Source organism: Eretmochelys imbricata, chromosome 6 (genome assembly GCF_965152235.1).
Source record: "Eretmochelys imbricata isolate rEreImb1 chromosome 6, rEreImb1.hap1, whole genome shotgun sequence".
Lineage (NCBI taxonomy): Eukaryota > Metazoa > Chordata > Testudines > Cheloniidae > Eretmochelys > Eretmochelys imbricata.
The window spans coordinates 118146186-118166307 of NC_135577.1; positions in this window are offsets into that span (position 1 = coordinate 118146186).

The window sequence follows — 20122 nt, forward strand, 5'->3', positions numbered from 1 at the left end:
GGGCACAAAAGGGGAGAGGAGAAGATTCATAGAAGGCAGAGCTGTGGCCCGATACCCCATCAACTATGGCCAACAGAAGTGGCACACCATTAGGAGAGCACATGCTGTAACTTAGTAACAGCAGCTGTGCTTCTCCTGCATGCCAGATATTGTGCTTCCCTCACAAACAGTTCCCTGGTGCTCCTACTAGAACAGCGTGGCTCTACAGTAACTCCAGTGCAGGATGGAATTTTAACTGCCATAGTTTGGTCCTTAACGTATACAAGTCTTCAGTTCCTTTGCCCAAGGCCCATACATCAAGACTGAAATACAGCCAAGGGAACATTAAATAAGAGATGTACGAAACTTCAGTTTCATTTGCATAACATCATTTTACATTCAGATAACTTTAGCAGCTATTAGCACAGTAGCAATCTCATAAGTAATCCCACTGAGTAATGGGACTGATTATCTGAGCAAGCAAGTTTGCAGGACTGGGCCCTATAATTACCACCTAAATTTCTAATGTTTCTAAAATTCATAGTTAAAGATGACACTTTCTCCCCACATCAAAAAGCCCCATAAGTAGGGGCAGCATCATTTGCTATGGGGCAAGTTGGGAAGTCACCTCCCACCCCCAGACCTTGGTTTATCCCCTTCATCCAATTTTTTCATAGGTCTGTATGCTCCATTATGTCTTCCACTCTCCAGCCCTGCCCCCCAACTTTGCAGGATAGAATTGCTTATAATGTTCATATGCTGAAACAACTTTGCTCCACCTAGAATTTTTGTGAAATGACACCCCTGCCCTTAAGAAAGCCTGTAAAGAAGGCAAGCAAGGAAAGCATATTGGCAACACTCACTTTCACACATTCTTTAAACAAAAAATTTACACACAGTTACAGTTTGATACATGTTATCCAAAATTATTGGGAATGTGTTCAGTTATTGTAATCAATACACAGACAGGCACTCCACATGCCCAAGCAGGCACTTCTGCATCTATACTTTTTAAAAACAATACCAGTTGTACTTCAGAGAGGAAAAAAAATTGATTTAGCCTGCTTACAAGGCACACTCACTATCTTCAGCAGTAGGAAGAGCTGTTATATCTTTGTTTTTGTTTAGAAAGATATAATCATTGAGAATTCAGATCTACAACAGAGCGACAGTTGCTAAAAAAACACCATCAGAAACCGATGCAATAAGACGACTCATGGAGTACAGCCATATCTCCCCACTTTAGGAATAAATCATGAGAAAATGACGACTATTCGGTATGCCTGATCTTTCAAACCATGTTTCTTGACTGTTTCTTTATTTACATTGGGGGCTAGGTTGGAAACAGTACTTAGAACTTGTCTATACATGGAGTTATTCAGGAACTGTTTTTCCAGAAAGTCCACATGTAGACACCCTTTTTCTGGAATAAAGGTCCCTTGTTCCTGTTTAGCTTCATATACTTTGAAAATGAGCTAACTGCTGAGCTAAACTCTATTTATGGAATTCATTATCAGTAAAGAGGTTTTATCATTTACAGTGAACTCAATGCAAAGACTAAACAAGGGCCCATTTTTCTTTGAAACAAGGGCTTCTCAACACAAGAGAGAACTTGACCAAGAAATCATATAAAGTCTGTAAAGTTAAAAACTGTAGCGTGTAAAATATTAGTATTTTTCTTTTGTTACTATGATTTAAAACACAAAACTGAAACCAACTGTCAGGGAGAGAAAGCATTTTAATCCCATTAGATCATTATCCAGCAATGCTTGCTGCTTCTTGAATTGGTTCATTGTGTCTATGCTTAAAAACTCTGCTTCACAAATAAAAAAATATCTAACTCCAAATGGCCCTGATCTAGTTCCCACCAAAGCCAACTGAAAGACTCCTATTAACTTCAATGGACTTTGGATCTTATGGGGGGGGGGGGGGAGAATCCTTCTTTTGTTTGTTTTTCCATGTTCAGTTCTTAACCAGGTATGAAGGACATAGCACTTTTAACAACTTGTTCCTCAAGGTGATTTATAAATGCTTATATATATAGATATATCCAGGATTTAAGTAAGATGTTCTGAGTGCCCTAAATCAGTAGCTCTCAACCTTTCCAGACTACTGTACCCCTTTCAGGAGTCTGATTTGTCTTGCACACCCCCAAGTTTCACCTCACTTAAAAACTACTCATTTACAAAATCAGACATAAAAATACAAAAGTGTCACAGCACACTATTACTGAAAAATTGCTTACTTTCTCATTTTAATCATAATATAAAATAAATCAACAGAATGTAAAGACTGTACTTACATTTCAGTGTATAGTATATACAGCAGTATAAACAAGTCACTGTCTGTATGAAATTTTAGTTTGTACTGACTTCGCTAGTGCTTTTTATGTAGCCTGTTGTAAAACTAGGCAACTATCTAGATGAGTTGATGTATCCCCTGGAAGACCTCTGCGTACCCCCAGGGGTATGTGTACCTTGGGCTGAGAACCACTTCCCCAAATAACTATGGTAAGAGGGTCATCCACAACTCTGCTAATGCAGAGACTGATGCTGCAAATTGAGACTGATGCTGCAAATTGTTCCAAACAGGCAAACCTCTGCACCCATGCAGAGCCCCAGTGAAGGTCATAGGGCCTAACCTTACAAGGTCATCAGCATCTCTGCCAGTGTGTTATGCAATCTCAACTCCTGTTGATTTCAGTGGAAAATGAGGTCACTCAGCACCCAGCAGGAGGTGCTCAGCATCTTGAAGGATTGAGCCCTTACTATTTAGCAAAGTATTTATTACCATGAAAAGCTCTATTCAGTGGGACTACTCATAGTAGTAAGCACTATGCTGGGTAGTAACTGTTTGCAGGATTGAGTCTTTATAAATATCTTTTCTCACAGCTAATTAGATCTTGATATCATATCTCACTAGCTTCCCCTCCATATGACTGAAACCCCAGCATGCATTTATCAGATGTTGTCAGACTGCTACAGGTAGAGCCAACCTAGAGGGTTTGGGTAAATGATCTTATTTTAACATAATGCACTGTTTTTCCTAGGGCTTTAAAAATCTAATTTTATCACCTATATGTTAGTTTAAAAAAACAGAGCTCACGTACAAATAACAAAAACAGATGTCCCTGTTCCCCAGAGGCCAGCTCCAGTTCTTTGCAAGGTTCACTACTAGGCCTTACTCCAGCATGCGCTGTGCTGGCGATATATCACACATATAGCAAGAACCAGCGACAGTAGGGATGTGGAAAATTTCGCACTGAAATCCACAGTAAGTCTAATCTCCTCCAATATCAAGTGTCAGTGCAAACCAGACCTCTCACATGTCCTCCTTTCAAGGGATGTCACTCATGTTAGTCTCAAAGTTATTCCCGTTCCACACATATTTGGTCTCCCCTCAATTTTATTGTTAAACTATTTACATCAGAAATAAAGACGCATGAAGCTGAAGTTATGGAAAGTCATTTATGCTAAATGAATTACTTCCACAGCATTTTAAGGTTCCTGCACAGACAACATCTGTATGCCCACGACCACAATCTTGTCACACCCTGTGTCACAGTCTGACAGTAAGGCATTGGCACATTGAGATGTCTGGAAAGACTGGGCTCAACCTGGAGCCATCCTTGCTCAATGCAACAGGCTAGCTGCTGGCCCTTTAAGGCAGCCAGGCTCAGCCTTGCCTGAGGTCTACCAGCTAGCCCCCAGTTAATGGTTAGTGACCCCCAGCTGCAAGGAATCAGAAAGGACTACTGAAACTGAGCAGGGAAGTCAGTGTAGGGAGAGAGACACAGAGGAGGTGGGACTTACCTGTAGGGGGAAGCCTAGCAGTCTGGGTCTGGCTGTGACTAAAGAGCTGAGCCACAAGAGTAGAGCTAACTCTTGTGATAAGCCCCTGGAGCAAGGGGCCAGCTGTCCCTGGAGACAGTCCTGGGGCTGGTGGTCTGGAATGGGAACTGGGAATAGAAGAGACCCACAGAGAGCACTACGCTCCTGTGGGAGAGCTCTTACGTAGGGCCTACCTGGAGCAGGGAGACCCGTAAATGGAGCTGCCAGTGTCCCCAGAGAGAGGTGGCAGTGGGGGAATCCTGTCAGACAAACCAGAGAAGCTCTGCAGGGGCCAGGAGAAGGGACCAAGAAGCAGAGATCTTCAGAGGAGCCCCAGAAGAACAGTAAGCTTGGGAAATTGTTTTGGACTTTTTGTTACCCCAGAAGGGGAGTGAACTTTTATGTGACTTGGCCAGAGGGCCATGATGCTAAAGACCCGGGGGAAGGGGGGAGCTGTTGCAGGGCTGAGGAAGTGACTATCGGGAGTGCCAGAGATCAGGTCCCTTGCCAACACTGCACTTTGATACAAAGGGGCACTACTTGAAGGGAGGATGTGCCATTACACCTAGACATAGACCCCTTCTCCAACAAACTTAGCTTTGACTTCTCTGTTCTTTTATTCTCTTGCATTCCCTTTTATAGGTAACTAAATATCTATATTCCACGGATGAACTTACTTACGACGGACAAACTGTACTGTCTTTGCCTCTAGTTTTACTACACTATACAAAATTAAATCATCACTAAGTCTTGCCGCATAATCATAATCATTATGGCAACTTGGCTTCTCTACGCTTCCAGCAGAATAGGGTGAATGTTTAATGTAACATGCTCAAAAAACCTCAACCTCTAAAATGCCCTTCAAAATGCTCACAAATACTATAATCTATTTGTTTCAAAAAAACAAGCCAGGACTCTCAAATAATTACTACATTTCAATTAGGAAGACTTCATAAAAGGACTTTAAAACCCACAAAAGCCAGTTGTGCTGTATTTTAATGTAGTCCATTTTTTAAAGTATTTAGGCTCCAAAGAGTGAGATCCACAAAGGGACTTAGGTGTTACAATGCTGAGCATCATAGTGTCTAACTTTTAGGCACCTAGAAAATCACAGGAATGACACACCAATCCACAAAGCCTGAGTTAGGTGCCTCGGCTGCTCTACGATGAGGAGAGATAGGCACCTACGGCTGCAATCCACAAAAGCCAGCATGCTAGGTGGCTCCCGGCCTAAGCAAGCCAATGGGAGATGCTGACAACAGGGATGTGTGCTAAGCTCTGCCTCTCTCACTGGGGTAGGGACCCAAGTCTTGTTCAAGGAATGAGTTAGGTGCCTGCTTTGCTCCACACAAAACAGGGGTGGAGGTGATGCCCACCTTAAACTTTTCAGTCCAGTGGTTAGAGAACTCAGCTAGGATGTGTGAGACTCAAGTTCAATTCCTTCTTCTCTGCCAAAGGGGGAGACAAGATTTGAACAGCACTTTCCCACCTTTCAGGAGTGCTCTAAAGACTGGGTTATACTGATGTGAGGAACCCTCACACTCTCTCCTGTTGAAGCTAATCCACTGTGAATAAACAATGAAAGAGTTATGTGAAAGAGGGGGACTGGACCCAGGGTCTCCCACCTACTAGGCAGGTGTCCTAACCACTGGACTGAATCACTCTGTCACCTGCTTCCCCTGCCCTGAGGCTGTATTGCAGGGTCGGGTCGGGTCAGGTCAGGAGTGGGCTCTGTCCAGCAGGGGGCGAGTACTCACAGGGTACACCCTTCTACTTCCTGAGAGCCTGTTGCTCCAGCGGTTGGGTGGTCTTGGCTGCCAGGACTCAGCTCCCTGCCCATCTTGCTCTGCCACTGCACAGAGGAAGTGGACAGGGCTGCAGTGAATTCTGGCTCGAACTGTGCAAAGGGGGAGCAAAGTCCAGGAAAAGCCAAAAACTGGGTGAAAATCGGTAAAACCCAATATTGGCTTTTTCGAAACCTGGCCATTTGTTTTAGAGACAACAGATAAACACCAAAAAAGGTCTTATCTAGAGACGATTATGGAAGTGGTTGAAACTGATGAGTTTGCTAACCAGATGCAAGGAGCTCTGTGCATCCCCCATTCCTGTTCCTGGTTCTCTAATTTTAACCAAAATCAGTAGGATTTTGCTCATGGATGTCTAGAACATTCCCTGAAATTTTACAATTGATCAGCTGGGGCCTTTCAAAAGTTTTCACATTACAGAGAAATGCCACTGAGTTGAGTGTAAGGCCTCACAATTTTAACCAATAATCATAATATCTAAGTGAGCGAAGCAAGGTCTTACTCTCAACTCAGTGGCAGTCTCTGTTTGGCTTATAAGGAGCCCTAGTGTTGGAGGAAAGAGAGGGGGCACAGAGAACCCCTGGCATGGGGGTGGGAGGAGAATGAGGGCATTGGAATGGGGGAAGACATGGGGGGCATACGGAGCCTCTGTCATATGGGCAGAGGGAGGAAGGGGGAGCACACAGAACCCCTGCTGTGGTGGGAAATGGGGAGTACACAAAGCCCCTGCCATGAGGGTGGGGAGAATGGAGGAAAATTATATGGGGGAAGGAAGAGACACAGAGCCCCTGGCATAGGGGGAAAGGGTATCTGAAGGGGCACACAGAGCCCCTAGCATGTAGTGGAGGGAGAATGGGGGACAGAGTCATTGGCATGGGGGGGGGAAGAGGGGAATGCGGGGTACATAAAGCCTTGGCATGTGGGGAGGAATAGAGGACCCTAGTATTCTGGTGGGAGGAATGGGGGGGCACAGAGCCCTGGCACAAGTAGAGGTTGGGGGAGTCACAGGGAGTCCCTGAAACAGAGTGGGACGGGAGAGTGGCCCACTGGGAGCTTGTGAGGTGGAATGGAGGGATGCAAGGAGCCCCTGATGGGTGCAATGAGCTCAGCCTACAGAAGCTACAGAGTGTGCAACCCTCTGCTTTGTAGCTTTTTGTCCACCGCAACAGGACTGTATGAGCACACAGCTGGTAACAAAGGTAATAATAGGACTAACTCCTGTCGTCCTTACTCAGCCAAGACTCCCAGGTGGTCCAGTGGAATTTTGCCTGAATAAGGATTCAGGCTCAGAATCCAAGTACAGAACCAACTATGTAACAATAATCTTAAAAGATACCACGTTACATAAGCATCGGTTTGTGGACTCTCTCTTCTACCTATAAGTTTACATGTCCCCCAAAATCATGGTGTCTCCAAAAACACATCACTCAGGCTAATACTCAAGAAACTAATATTTCAAAGCTGAAAAACGGGGATTTCAAAAGGGTGTTAGTTTGGCTCAATGACAGAAGGCAATTTCACACACACACACCCCCCACAAAAAAAGTGGTCCATGCTTCTTGAACTATCTTAGTAGAGGGTTTGTGCCTTAAGTCTCACTAGTTTTTTTCCCGACTTCTCCCAGTTCCTGCAATTTGATTTATCTTGCAAAGATTGTGTAAATGGTTATGCCTGTGCACACCTGGTAGTTTTTTTTCTGTCAGGAAAATGAAATAAAGGATAAATTGAAGCCATCTGAAATACGTTAAAAATACCAACATCTGTGTGGAACTGCACGGCTTGATTAAATAAGGCGCCGGATTTTTCCTCAAAAGCGTTTGGTTACCAGTCAGAGAGGGCCAGGGAAGGTAAAGCGGATACCTAAGGAACAAAGGCGGCTTCAGCTAACAAAGGCGGCCAGGTACGGCCACCAAAGCCTAGACAATGAACGCGGAGGGGGGCTGAGCAGGAACGGTTCTGCTCTCCAGCGTCCCACCCAGCCAGGGGCGCAGGGTCAGGGGCTGGCAGGCGGCCCCTGGGGCTAGGGGGTCGGTGCGGTGCAGTGCAGTCGGCAGGGGTAGGCGCCGGGTGCTTTCCAGGCGTCTTGTCACCCACACAAAGGGCTTCTCTCGGCTCCCTTCCCGCCCGGGCGTGCGGCTCGCTCGCTCGCTGACCTCCACACCAGCGCGGAGCCTACCTCCCCCAGCCGGTGGGTGCCCCCGGGCGGCGGCAGCCCTTGCCCCGCCTGGCCGCGGGGGCCACACGCCGGCCGGCCGGCCAACGCCCCAGGGCCGCCAACTTTCCTGCGCGCTCCCCCAGCAGACGCTCCGCGGGCGGCGCACTGAGCCCCCAGCACCGCCCCACCGCGCCGCCCCCGCTGCCCGGCCGGACGCGGACACCCGCGGCTCCAGGGGGCGGGCGCTGGGCGATACTCACTGTCCGGGGGCTGCAGGGGGCACCCGCCGCCTGCGCTGGGGGAGCGGGGTCCCTGACGTTGCCTCTGGAGGGGACTGGGCGCGGTGGCGCGGCCCCTTGCTCCGCTCCTCGGCTGCAAACCACGCCCCGAGCCGGTGCAAGCCCGGACCCTCCCGCCGCCGCCAAGTGCAGGAAGGCGGAGCGCCCTGGGCCCGCACGCCCCCGAGCGAGGAGCCTAGCGCGCCTGGCGCCCGCCTTCCAAACAAACGGCACGTGGCTGGGCTGGGCCCGGAGTCCGGCTCCAGCCTGCCCCCGCCCGGCACCTGCCTGACGGCCACAAGCCGGCCCAGGCCAGGCGGCTCCTAGCCACGGGAGGAGGAAAAGAGGGGCCCTGGGGAAACGCGGGCCCTGCGACACCTGGGTCTGTCCTGGGTAGCTGGAGCAGGCAATGGTAGCCCGGACTCCTGGGTCCTATTAGCACCCTGCTACTGACAAGCTCTGTGACCTTGGCCAAATCGCTCTCACTGGTTGCAGGAGTTTTCTCACTTACAACCTATTCAGCCTGCTACATCACTTCACTGCCCTGGCGCCTATGGAGTAGTGAGAGCAGGGAGCTGGGGGCCAGGAAATAGGAGTTCTCCTCCCCTCTGCCATTCCCTGGCTATGTGCCGGTGGGGAAGGGACAACCTTTGCAATTCATTTTACCCATCCTTAAAAATGAGTAGTGCCTACCTACAGGAGTCCTGTAACACTGAATTAAACTGAGTTAAACTTCTCATTCTTAAGTGAACCGAGCTATGGAAGTACTAAATATTTTTAAACATCACAGTATCTGTTCAAAATGTAATCAATTTCCCACTCTAGCCCTGTGAAAAACTCTTCTAATTCAGCTGGGTTGCAGTCACCAGCATTATGACCATCAAGTTACTCAATATAGCATATACCAAACTGAAGAGTAGTTGTTAATTCAGTTTAATTTCTTTTGGGCAGAGCATAGCATGAACAACAAATAATGTATCTAAACAATAGTTTTAGATATACATATTACAAAGCAGTGCAGTAAAAGAATATCGTCAGAATGGGATTTGGTTTTAAAGTCAGTACTGGTAGTGATCACTTGGCTTTTGGAAAATTTTTTAAATCCATGTAGCCAGTTCCTATCCATACTGATACAGTAGGTTTCTCCTTCACTTATTCTGCTAGGTTGGTATTTGGTGTTAAGGATCAAAGGCTCAGTCCTGGTTCCTTTAGAGTAACTGGTAAAACAAAACAATTCTTGATTGATTTAAATAAATGGAAGTAGGATAAGGCCCCATATTTGAAGCCATTTCTCAAGGCCAAATCTAGTTGCTTTTACTTCTTACTCAGGGTAACCTTCATGGGTTTCAATAGTTTTTGTCCAAATCAGTGCTGCTAAACTTGGCCTCTTGATTTTTTTTTTTCCTTGTATTTTTAAGACCGAAGTGAATTCCACACCTTTGAATGCCACTTTAGCTAAAGAATGTTACAGCTTGTGGGAGTGCCACGTACAGCCAGTTGTGACTTGGCAGCCCTGCCTTGGTAAACACCTAATATAATTCACTCTGCTCCTGTAACATTAGCTCTATCTATGGATTATTTCTTTATTATTTATATAGCAGCACTGCTGTGCCTGACATCTTACAGACCGGGATGAAGACCAGGTCCCTGCCCCGAAGAGCTGTCAGTCTAAAGTGATCACTCACTACATCCAGATCTTTTGAATAGAAAGATTAATATAGTGTTTGCCAAACCAATCCTTTGTTTAAAAGCTGGGTGAAATCTTGTTATGGGTTGAATTAAAACCCTTTTGAAATTGATAGGTATCAACTCACCCTTCAGTCATCATAACTGTAAGCCTAAAGCCCCACCTCATACAAAAAGTGTGCATGCATCTGCCCAGGAGATTTTGGCTGAGTGGTGCGTGTGTGCGTGTAAAGAAATCCCGCAGAAACTGAGAAGGGAGAGGCAAGAAAGCCAAGCAGGAGCCTGCATACAATGGAAATTAGAAGCCAATACCTTTGGGGATCTGGGCCGGTACAACCCTGGAAAAAGCCAGAGAGAGCTCTTGGGTCTGGTATTGGCTAAAGGGCCTTGGGGCTGTCAGTTAAGAAACTGCAACGCCTTATGTTCTTGGCTCCTTCTGCATGCAAAGAGATACAGGACTGTACACGTTCCTTGCAAATACACAAGATTGCATCAAAGAAAACTTCATTTCAACTTCAAACGGGAACGTCTATAGGCCTGGACTTTGACTACTCACTTGTGTTGGAAAGGGGCAACACCTTAGTCAATAGGTGGACCATGGCCCAAATCCAGACCACCAGATGCTTTAGAAGGGACCCTGAAATCTTTTTTTTTACTTTAATTATTTTCTTTGGAGTCTGGACCTTGACAAAAAATAATTGATTTATCCCTGCTGTAGACCAATCTTGGGGTGGTAGAGTGTCTCTCTCTCTCTCACACACACACACGTATGAATTCTTCAACTAGCTGCTTTTAATCATATATTCTAGGAATCAAAATGACATCCCCAAATATATCAAAATGATTTAGCTGATTAGTAGCTTTTTTTCTTAAAGTATTTAGGTCATTGTCTTTGCAATAAACACAGTACTATCCCAAACATGTTATACCAAGCTTGATCCTTCTTGGGCGGAGAGTACCAAACTGCATTATAGCCACGCTAAGGAACATCATCTAAACCTTAAATTGGCTATAACATGATTTGGACTGCTCTAAACCAGCAGTACCAAAACATGTTTTATGGCCTTGTCTATACTTGTAAATATTCTATCCATAACTCACCAGTGTAGCTCCACCCTTGGTAGCTGTAGTTGGAGCTGTAGTGTACACAGAGCTCAAGCATTTCTGCCATTTTGTTGTCCAGCCCTTAGAGCCACCAGTTCCTTGTCTACACTAGACTTTTCCCATTAACTTCTATGGGAGGGGGAGCAGGTCCTTCATTATTATAAATTATACAGTGCCATAAGTATACATGGCACTTTATAAAGCACAAAGACAGGTCCCTGGCCAGGATGTTTACAATCTAAATTAGTTAATGCACCTAATTAGTTTGTACTGTACTTTGAAGATACAAAGTGCTATAAATGCTAAGTATTATTAAACAGACACAATGCAAACAATTAAAGACGAGACATGATGGTGATACAGATAACCATAGATAATCTGCTTTGCATCCACAGCTGTGGCCACCAGCTGAATTCCAGGTATTTAATATGTCATGGGCCTTCTCTTAATAAGCAGGTATCTTTCTTTCCTTATGCAGCCCTTGAGCTATGAGTACTATACTATACTAGCTAGGAGTATTTAAGATCCCTGTAGTCATGGGAAGTGCCACTTTGATAGCTGCATAGCTACTGCCAAATAGGCAAACAACAAGCCATTCTCATAGGGCAATCTCCTGCAGCCTACCAAAAGGCAAACTATAGCTGTAAGTAGCAAATTCTACTCAGTACACAGCCCAAGCATGTCCAAGAAGTGTGCGGGGGGGAGGGGGGTCAAAAAGGGCGGGCTTTTCCAACCAGCTATGCCCTCCTCTGAAATGCTGTCTTCTGGCCTTTAGAATGAGCAGCAACTGATCCACATGACAGCCTCACCCCTTTCACTACCTCCCAACTCAGCACAGAGCCAAAGAGGTGCAAGGGAGAGGCAGAAATAGATATGCACACTGAGATCCTTGAGTCTAGACTATGCTCTGGGCACTGAGGTAAGGGTGGGAACTTGGAGAAGTGTTTGGAAAAGAAACCAAGAGGGCAGAAAATCAGGAAGTGTTGGGAAGGGAAGAAGATAGTTCTGCCCCTGAATTCTTCTCTTCCTCTTGTGTTTAAACAGTAGTTGGCTCCTGGAGTTAACCAAACCTTGAATAATGGAGGCATTGATGGTTCACCTTTCCCCTATACCTCCTGTAGTCCAGCTGTGACACCCTGGACAATCTTCTTCTCCACTTAGCAAGTCACCTCCCATCATTTAGACTCAAAGAATATTGGTTTTAAACAAACAAACAAAGAGGGGTCAGATACTGTACGAAAGTGCTGCTGCCCCCTTCTTCTCAAAGAAAGGCTGTGTTAAAACAGCAGATTACGTGGTAGCTTCTTAAATTTTGGGAGCCTCAACTGGAAAGGAAACTGCAACATTCATTAATGTGTGATGAAAGGATTTTTATTAATTCCTCTGCAGATAACAGCTCCTTTCAAAATGATTTGCATTTAGTTGTGAAATAGAATCCTATAAAACAGGTCTTTGCATCAAAAGCCAATGCACATGTCCATTCCCCACTGACTTCAGTATACGGGAGAGTATAAATGTCTGTGTGGATCAGTTTGCAGGATTGGGACCTAAATCACTACAACAGTCAATGGCTCTCCATATATCCAGAGGTACCCGTTCTTGTTGTTCTCAGCTCTGGAGGCAGGGGAAAGCACGGTTCTGAAATTCTGGAATGCTATAACCTTAATGGAAAATGGAAATGTTCTGACATCTAACTCTCCTGAGTCATACATGACAAATTGCTGTTGTTAGGAGATGTTTATTAAAAGAACATTAGATCAATGTAAGTAAAGTCCATTCCCCTTTTTATCATTTCTGAGGCCAGTCCCCAACTTAGTGCAATCTCCCTTAGCCAATCTTCTGGCTATACATCTTGCCACAACAGCCCACAATATTACAGGCTAAAACAGCAGGTTTGGGGATTTATGCCAAAACACTCTTTTAGGTCTCAATCCAATGCTCACTGAGGTCAGTGGGAGTCTTTCCACTGACTTTAGTGAGCTTTGCCATAGGCCTTTATGCAGCAATAATGGACAAATTGTTTACCAAAGTTAGAGAGCCCAAATGAAGAAGAAAGAGAATTTTAATCCATATAGGTGTGTACATAATTTGCAGATTCTTCAACCATGCATATGAGAGAGCTTGAAGGTAATCATCTTAACAACAATTCCTTGTCCCACCACATTTAGTCAAAGCATTTGTATGATTTTTAACAGGGTCTTCAGAATTGATCCAGCAAAACATATAGTGCATGTGTACCTTTAAACACCCGAGTAGTCCCACTGAAGTCAATGGAACTACTCACATGCTTACACACATGCTGTGCTTTGCTGTATCAGGGTGAAACTGCAGAATTCTCATGCATTGCTCCAGAGGCAAAATAAGTCAATGCCTTCATCTCTGACAGATATTCCAAAGCTCTGGCTGAACAGGTTCATAAATAGTAGCTCCAAACTCCCTAAAGCTTCTACCTTTATCTTCAATTCCCCCTCTCCCTGCCAAATTGAAGTCTATTGTATTCTGCAGGGTCTGATTTGTGGTTAATCTCCTTAATGCTAACATATTATAGTTCAAGGCTAGGGAAAAAGACCTAGATCCACAAAGGTATTTAGCTCCTAACTTCCCGCTGACGTTACGCTGTGTACATAGGGAGTTAGGTCAGTATAACTACATCGCTCAGAAGTGTGGCTTACCAAACGTCTGAGCAACATAATTATACCAATATAGGTCTGTAGAGTAGACCAGACCTAAGTCACCATTGAAAATGGGACTTAGCCATCTTAGGGCAGGTCTACATTTCAGAATGACTTAAGCATAACTTTGTGTCTTGGGGATGTGGATTTTTCACACCTCTGAGCAATGGGTATACTGACCTAAGTGCTGGTGTAAACAGCACTATGTCGGTGGGAGAGCTACTCCCACTGACCTAGCTACAGCCTCTCTTGGAGGTGGATTAACTACACTGAGAGGAGAGCTCTCTCTCATTGGCATAGAGCGTCTTCATCAAAACACTACAGCGGCACAGTTGCATTGGTGAAGCTGTGCCAATGAAGCATTTTAAGTGTAAACCTGCCCTGAGTCACTTAGGCCTGGCAATGCTGAGCAGAACACACCTAAATACCTTTAAAAATATGGGTCCTTGTGCCTGACTCTACCCTCATTTACATCATCTCCATTGAAATTAATGGAGTCACACAAATGTAAATCTGGTGTGAGAACAGAATCAGGCCCCTTATCTTTATGTTGTCTGTAAAGTGCCTAGCACAATGTTGGTTCTATACAACGGTAAATAGCAGAGACAAAGAAATCAAGCTGATATTGCCTCTACTTCCTCAACTTTCTGGGTTTGTCATTTGTACAGCTTTAAAAACTTTACCAGAAAGTACTAAGATATATGCATACAATGCATATATACTATTCATTTTTTAATTGAGACTCAAGTCGTCCGCTTTGTTAGATGTGAGTTGAAGTATATTCATTTTCTTCTGCAAAGTAAGATGAGTACCAGCAACTTGTCATAGCTTCAGTTTTGGAACTTTATCCACAAAGGGATTCAAACTTATGCAAAAGCGATATACACAGTAGTAGAGAATCTGGGCATGTTGCTCCTTATGTACAAAGAAAAGTTTGGCATCAGTGAACTGTAAACTGAGATGTAAGTTGACCTAGGTGTGACGTTGCACGCCATGTGCTTCATGAAAATATGCTTATAAATGTAAATATGATGTAACTGGAACATGCTTTATGCAAAAGGTCTCTTGTAAGGTATCATTACAAAGTTTATAATCTACTGAGTATGTTCATCCTATTTGTTTGCATGTATTTATATGTCTGGAGTTAGGAGAATAAGATATAAACTTGTTTCAGAGTAACAGCCGTGTTAGTCTGTATTCGCAAAAAGAAAAGGAGGACTTGTGGCACCTTAGAGACTAACCAATTTATTTGAGCATGAGCTTTCGTGAGCTACAGCTCACTTCATTGGATGCATACCATGGAAACTGCAGCAGACTTTATATACACACAGAGAATATGAAACAATACCTCCTCCCACCCCACTGTCCTGCTGGTAATAGCTTATCTAAAGTGATCATCAAGATGGGCCATTTCCCGCACAAATCCAGGTTTTCTCACCCTCCACCCCCCCACACAAATTCACTCTCCTGCTGGTGATAGCCCATCCAAAGTGACAACTCTCTACACAATGTGCATGATAATCAAGTTGGGCCATTTCCTGCACAAATCCAGGTTCTCTCACCCCCTCACCCCCCTCCCAAAAACCACACACACAAACTTACTATCCTGCTGGTAATAGCTCATCCAAAGTGACCACTCTCCCTACAATGTGCATGATGATCAAGGTGGGCCATTTCCAGCACAAATCCAGGTATTCTCACCCCCCCACCCCCATACACACACAAACTCACTCTCCTGCTGGTAATAGCTCATCCAAACTGACCACTCTCCAAGTTTAAATCCAAGTTAAACCAGAACATCTGGGGGGGGGGGGGTAGGAAAAAACAAGGGGAAATAGGCTACCTTGCATAATGACTTAGCCACTCCCAGTCTCTATTTAAGCCTAAATTAATAGTATCCAATTTGCAAATGAATTCCAATTCAGCAGTTTCTCGCTGGAGTCTGGACCCCTCCAACGCATTATTAAGGATCTACAACCTATCCTAAAGGATGACCCAACACTCTCCCAAATCTTGGGAGACAGGCCAGTCCTTGCCTACAGAGAGCCCCGCAACCTGAAGCAAATACTCACCAACAACCACATACCACACAACAGAACCACTAACCCAGGAACTTATCCTTGCAACAAAGCCCGCTGCCAACTGTGCCCACATATCTATTCAGGGGACACCATCACAGGGCCTAATAACATCAGCCACACTATCAGAGGCTCGTTCACCTGCACATCCACCAATGTGATATATGCCATCATGTGCCAGCAATGCCCCACTGCCATTTACATTGGTCAAACTGGACAGTCTCTACGTAAAAGAATAAATGGACACAAATCAGATGTCAAGAATTATAACATTCATAAACCAGTCGGAGAACACTTCAATCTCTCTGGTCACGCAATCACAGACATGAAGGTCGCTATCTTAAAACAAAAAAACTTCAAATCCAGACTCCAGCGAGTCTGAATTGGAATTCATTTGCAAATTGGATACTATTAATTTAGGCTTAAATAGAGACTGGGAGTGGCTAAGTCATTATGCAAGGTAACCTATTTCCCCTTGTTTTTTCCTACCCCCCCCCAGATGTTCTGGTTTAACTTGGATTTAAACTTGGAGAGTGGTCAGTTTGGATGAGCTATTACCAGCAGGAGAGTGAGTTTGTGTGTGTATGGGGGTGGGAGGGTGAGAAAACCTGGATTTGTGCTGGAAATGGCCCACCTTGGTTATCATGCACATTGTAGGGAGAGTGGTCACTTTGGATGAGCTATTACCAGCAGGATAGTGAGTTTGTGTGTGTGGTTTTTGGGAGGGGGGTGAGGGGGTGAGAGAACCTGGATTTGTGCAGGAAATGGCCCAACTTGATTATCATGCACATTGTGTAGAGAGTTGTCACTTTGGATGGGCTATCACCAGCAGGAGAGTGAATTTGTGTGGGGGGGTAGAGTGTGAGAAAACCTGGATTTGTGCTGGAAATGGCCCAACTTGATGATCACTTTAGATAAGCTATTACCAGCAGGACAGTGGGGTGGGAGGAGGTATTGTTTCATATTCTCTGTGTGTATATAAAGTCTGCTGCAGTTTCCACGGTATGCATCCGATGAAGTGAGCTGTAGCTCACGAAAGCTCATGCTCAAATAAATTGGTTAGTCTCTAAGGTGCCACAAGTACTCCTTTTCTTTATATAAACTTGTATTACTTATGTAAACATATTAAGTGGAAGCCATTAAGGGTGCTTCAGAATCAATGAACTGTAAATGGCTCTGTTTACTTGCAAACATTCCCATGTATGTGTGGGCCAGCCCAGGAAAAATAGAGGCTGGGGTCTCACAGGACATGTGACGATGTCACCTGATAATGAAATCTACCTTAAATCTGGTACTTTTCCATTTAGAAGGAAGGGTGGGGACCCAGAGAGACAAAAGATTTCCATTTTGTGCCAAAGCTATAAAAGGAGGTGGAGCAGGACAAAGAGAGGCTAGTTATGAGAAAACCCCTGAAATGGCTGCTGGAACTAACAAGGACTGTACCAGGGGAAAGGATTGGGCCCAGACTAGGAAGGAGTCTAGTCTGTGAAAGAAGCTTATTGGAACATCTCTGAGGGTGAGATATTACCTGTAATCAGTTTCTTAATGTATTAGGCTTAGACTTGCATGTTTTTGCTTTATTTTGCTTGGTGACTTACTTTGTTCTGTTTGTTATTACTTGAAACCACTTAAATCCTTAAATTTTATACTTAAAATCACTTCTGTTTATTAATAAACCCAGAGTAAGTGATTAATACCTGGGGGAACAAACAGATGTGCATATCTCTCTATCAGTGTTATAGAGGGTGGGCAATTTATGAGTTTACCCTGTATAAGCTTTGTACAGAATATAAAGGATTTATTTGGGGTTTGGATCCCACTGGGAACTGGGTGTCTGGGTGCTGGAGTCAAGTAACCTGCAGAGTTGTATTCACTTAAAGCCTGCAGCTTTGGGGGCATGGCCCAGACCCTGGGTCTGTGTTGCAGCAGGCAAGCATGTTTGGCTCAACAAGGCAGGGTTCTGGAGTCCCAAGCTGGCAGGGAAAATGTGCTCCGAAGTAATCTCACATCAGGTGACAGTTCCATAGGGTCTCTGTGACCAAATCCGTCACACTAGGAATAAAAATTCGCATGAATAAACATTCAATGTTTACAGTACAGTAATTATTTTCCTGCTGTTTATTTTGTTTGTTTGGATTTTTTTGGCGTTTTCAAAGCTGACTAAGGAAATTATGTACCCAAGTTCTATGAAATTTCAGTGGGATTTGGACAACTGACTTCTTTAGGCTTCTTTGAAAAACTCACCCCAAAGCTCCATATTACACACACACACACAGACAGCACTTCTCTTATACTTGGATTGTAATCTTTTTGGGGCAGGGACTGTCTTTTTATTCTGTGTTTGTAGAGTTCCTAGCACAATGGGTTCCTGGTATATGATTGGAGTCCCTAAGTGCTAGCACAATATAAATAAATATTGCTGCTACTACTTATATTATTATTATTAATAATTATAATAAATAATTAATAATATTTATTATAAACACAGCCACAGAAAAGAATCAGTGGGAAAATAGCCGAACTAAGCATATGTTTCAAATAGAAATGTAGGATTATGAGGACTTACATAAAAATTTGAAAAGATTTAAAATGTGCTTCTGGGCAGTCTGGTATAATGAACATTTTCTAGAATTATAATTTTCCAATTAATCATACTGGGGGCCCCCTCCCTGAATTTTCATTCAGTCCTTGCTTATGCAAAATTGCTGCTGACTTTAATGTAACAATTTTTCAGGATTAGTCTGTCCTCCTATATCGTAATCACAATAATTTTCATAAATGAAGTGAAGTCGGGAATGTGATGTGATTTTTGTTTGGGAAAGTGATGTGATATCTTATTTTCAAACTGAGATGTATTAATTTATAGAATATCAGTAATATGAAAAGGCATGACTATGGTGGACATTCAAACATGCTCTACTACTTTGCTTCATTCTTCAGGCCTTTACATTCAAAATTTCTTGTAGGCAAGAAAAGTAAGATTGGCACTCAGAAGACAGCCTGCTGGGACCTCTTGTTCTGGTATTTATCCATGATGCCAATACAAACAACAGTCTATATTTAGAAAACAGTCATCTGTTATATTTTGCATAGGAACAGCTCTGATATTTTAAGAAACATCTGATGTTCTGCCTCATATGGCCTCATATTTACTCATTCAAATTCTCATCATATTACAGGGCATCTTATTTTAACAACTATTTAGAGCCCGATTCTGCCACCCATAGTCATGTTGGAGCAGATTCTCTGCTGGTGTTAATTTCAATGATATATGGTAATTTATACCAGCTGAGGATCTGCCTCATGGAGTAGTATCTCACTCTGAACGACTCAGTTAATTTCAGTGGAACTGTCTGCAGAGTAAAGTACTATTAAAAATGAGTGAGGCTAACAGAATCTGGCCCCTAAGACTATAGTGCTGTACTTCAGGGAATATTCTACTCTATATAGATTCTTATATGGCACTTATTATATTTGCATCTTCTACTAGTTCATTAAGCGATGTGACTAACGTGTCACATGTTTGTTTTCTCATCCTCTCCTCAGCAGGAGAAGCGTGTGCAAAGGAGTATTTTTGGTTTGGATTTTTTTTTAACTAGTATTATATACATGCACACATAGATTGCTATGCTTATATTAGAGAAGGCAAGGTCATAGGAATGCAGCTTGCACTTACAACACAAGGTGGTGAAGTTTGTGATGGTCCTTAGTTCCTGGGGGAGTTCATGCCACAGTCTTGGGGACTGGGCCCCAAGAAAACTTTGTCCTGCACAGCTGAGCTTTATCTGTAGAAAGTTTCATTACTGGCATGGACTGAAATAAAATGCAAATATATCAAAGTCACAGTATTACCACATACTAGTTCACTACAAATAAAGTTCACCACATAATTTGGCACTGTGCTTCCATATTTACTCAAGTGCAGTCCAGAAATGAAATCAGAATGGTGTAGAAGGTCAGAGTTAAGATATGTAAGAAAGTTGCGGGAAGCCTATACATATTACATCTAGCTCCTGCCAGTGCTATTAGTTCTTCATTTTCATGAGAATTAAGAAGATCACTTACAGCTGTGACTTAAGCAAACACTGAACCCAGATCTACAGAAGCTCACTGTAATTTGCCATTGACTGAGAATGGGTATTTTGTTTATTCCTTCCCCTATGTAGACAGAAAAGGAATTTTTATTTAGCTTAGACTGTTTATTTGGCTTTAGACAGACTTTTTTTGGTTCTTTTAGGCTCCCTAAAGGATGATGCAGTATTTGGATATAGGGAATCTTAGGGGCTGGGCAGATTCACAAAAGCATTACAAATCCTTGTGAAGTTGAGGATTGAAAGTGGGAAAACATTTGGAACAAATGTAATGTTAAAAGTATTTTCCAGAGGGTACTGGTGGGAGGAGGTTCTCACACTCTTACTACTTCAAGGCCTATCTAATAATTGGATTGTAGCTTCATTTTTCTCAAGCTCTGCAAATGCTGTAAGCAATATTGACATCTAGTGGGAAAATGTACTACTCAAGCTCTCCAGGGCATT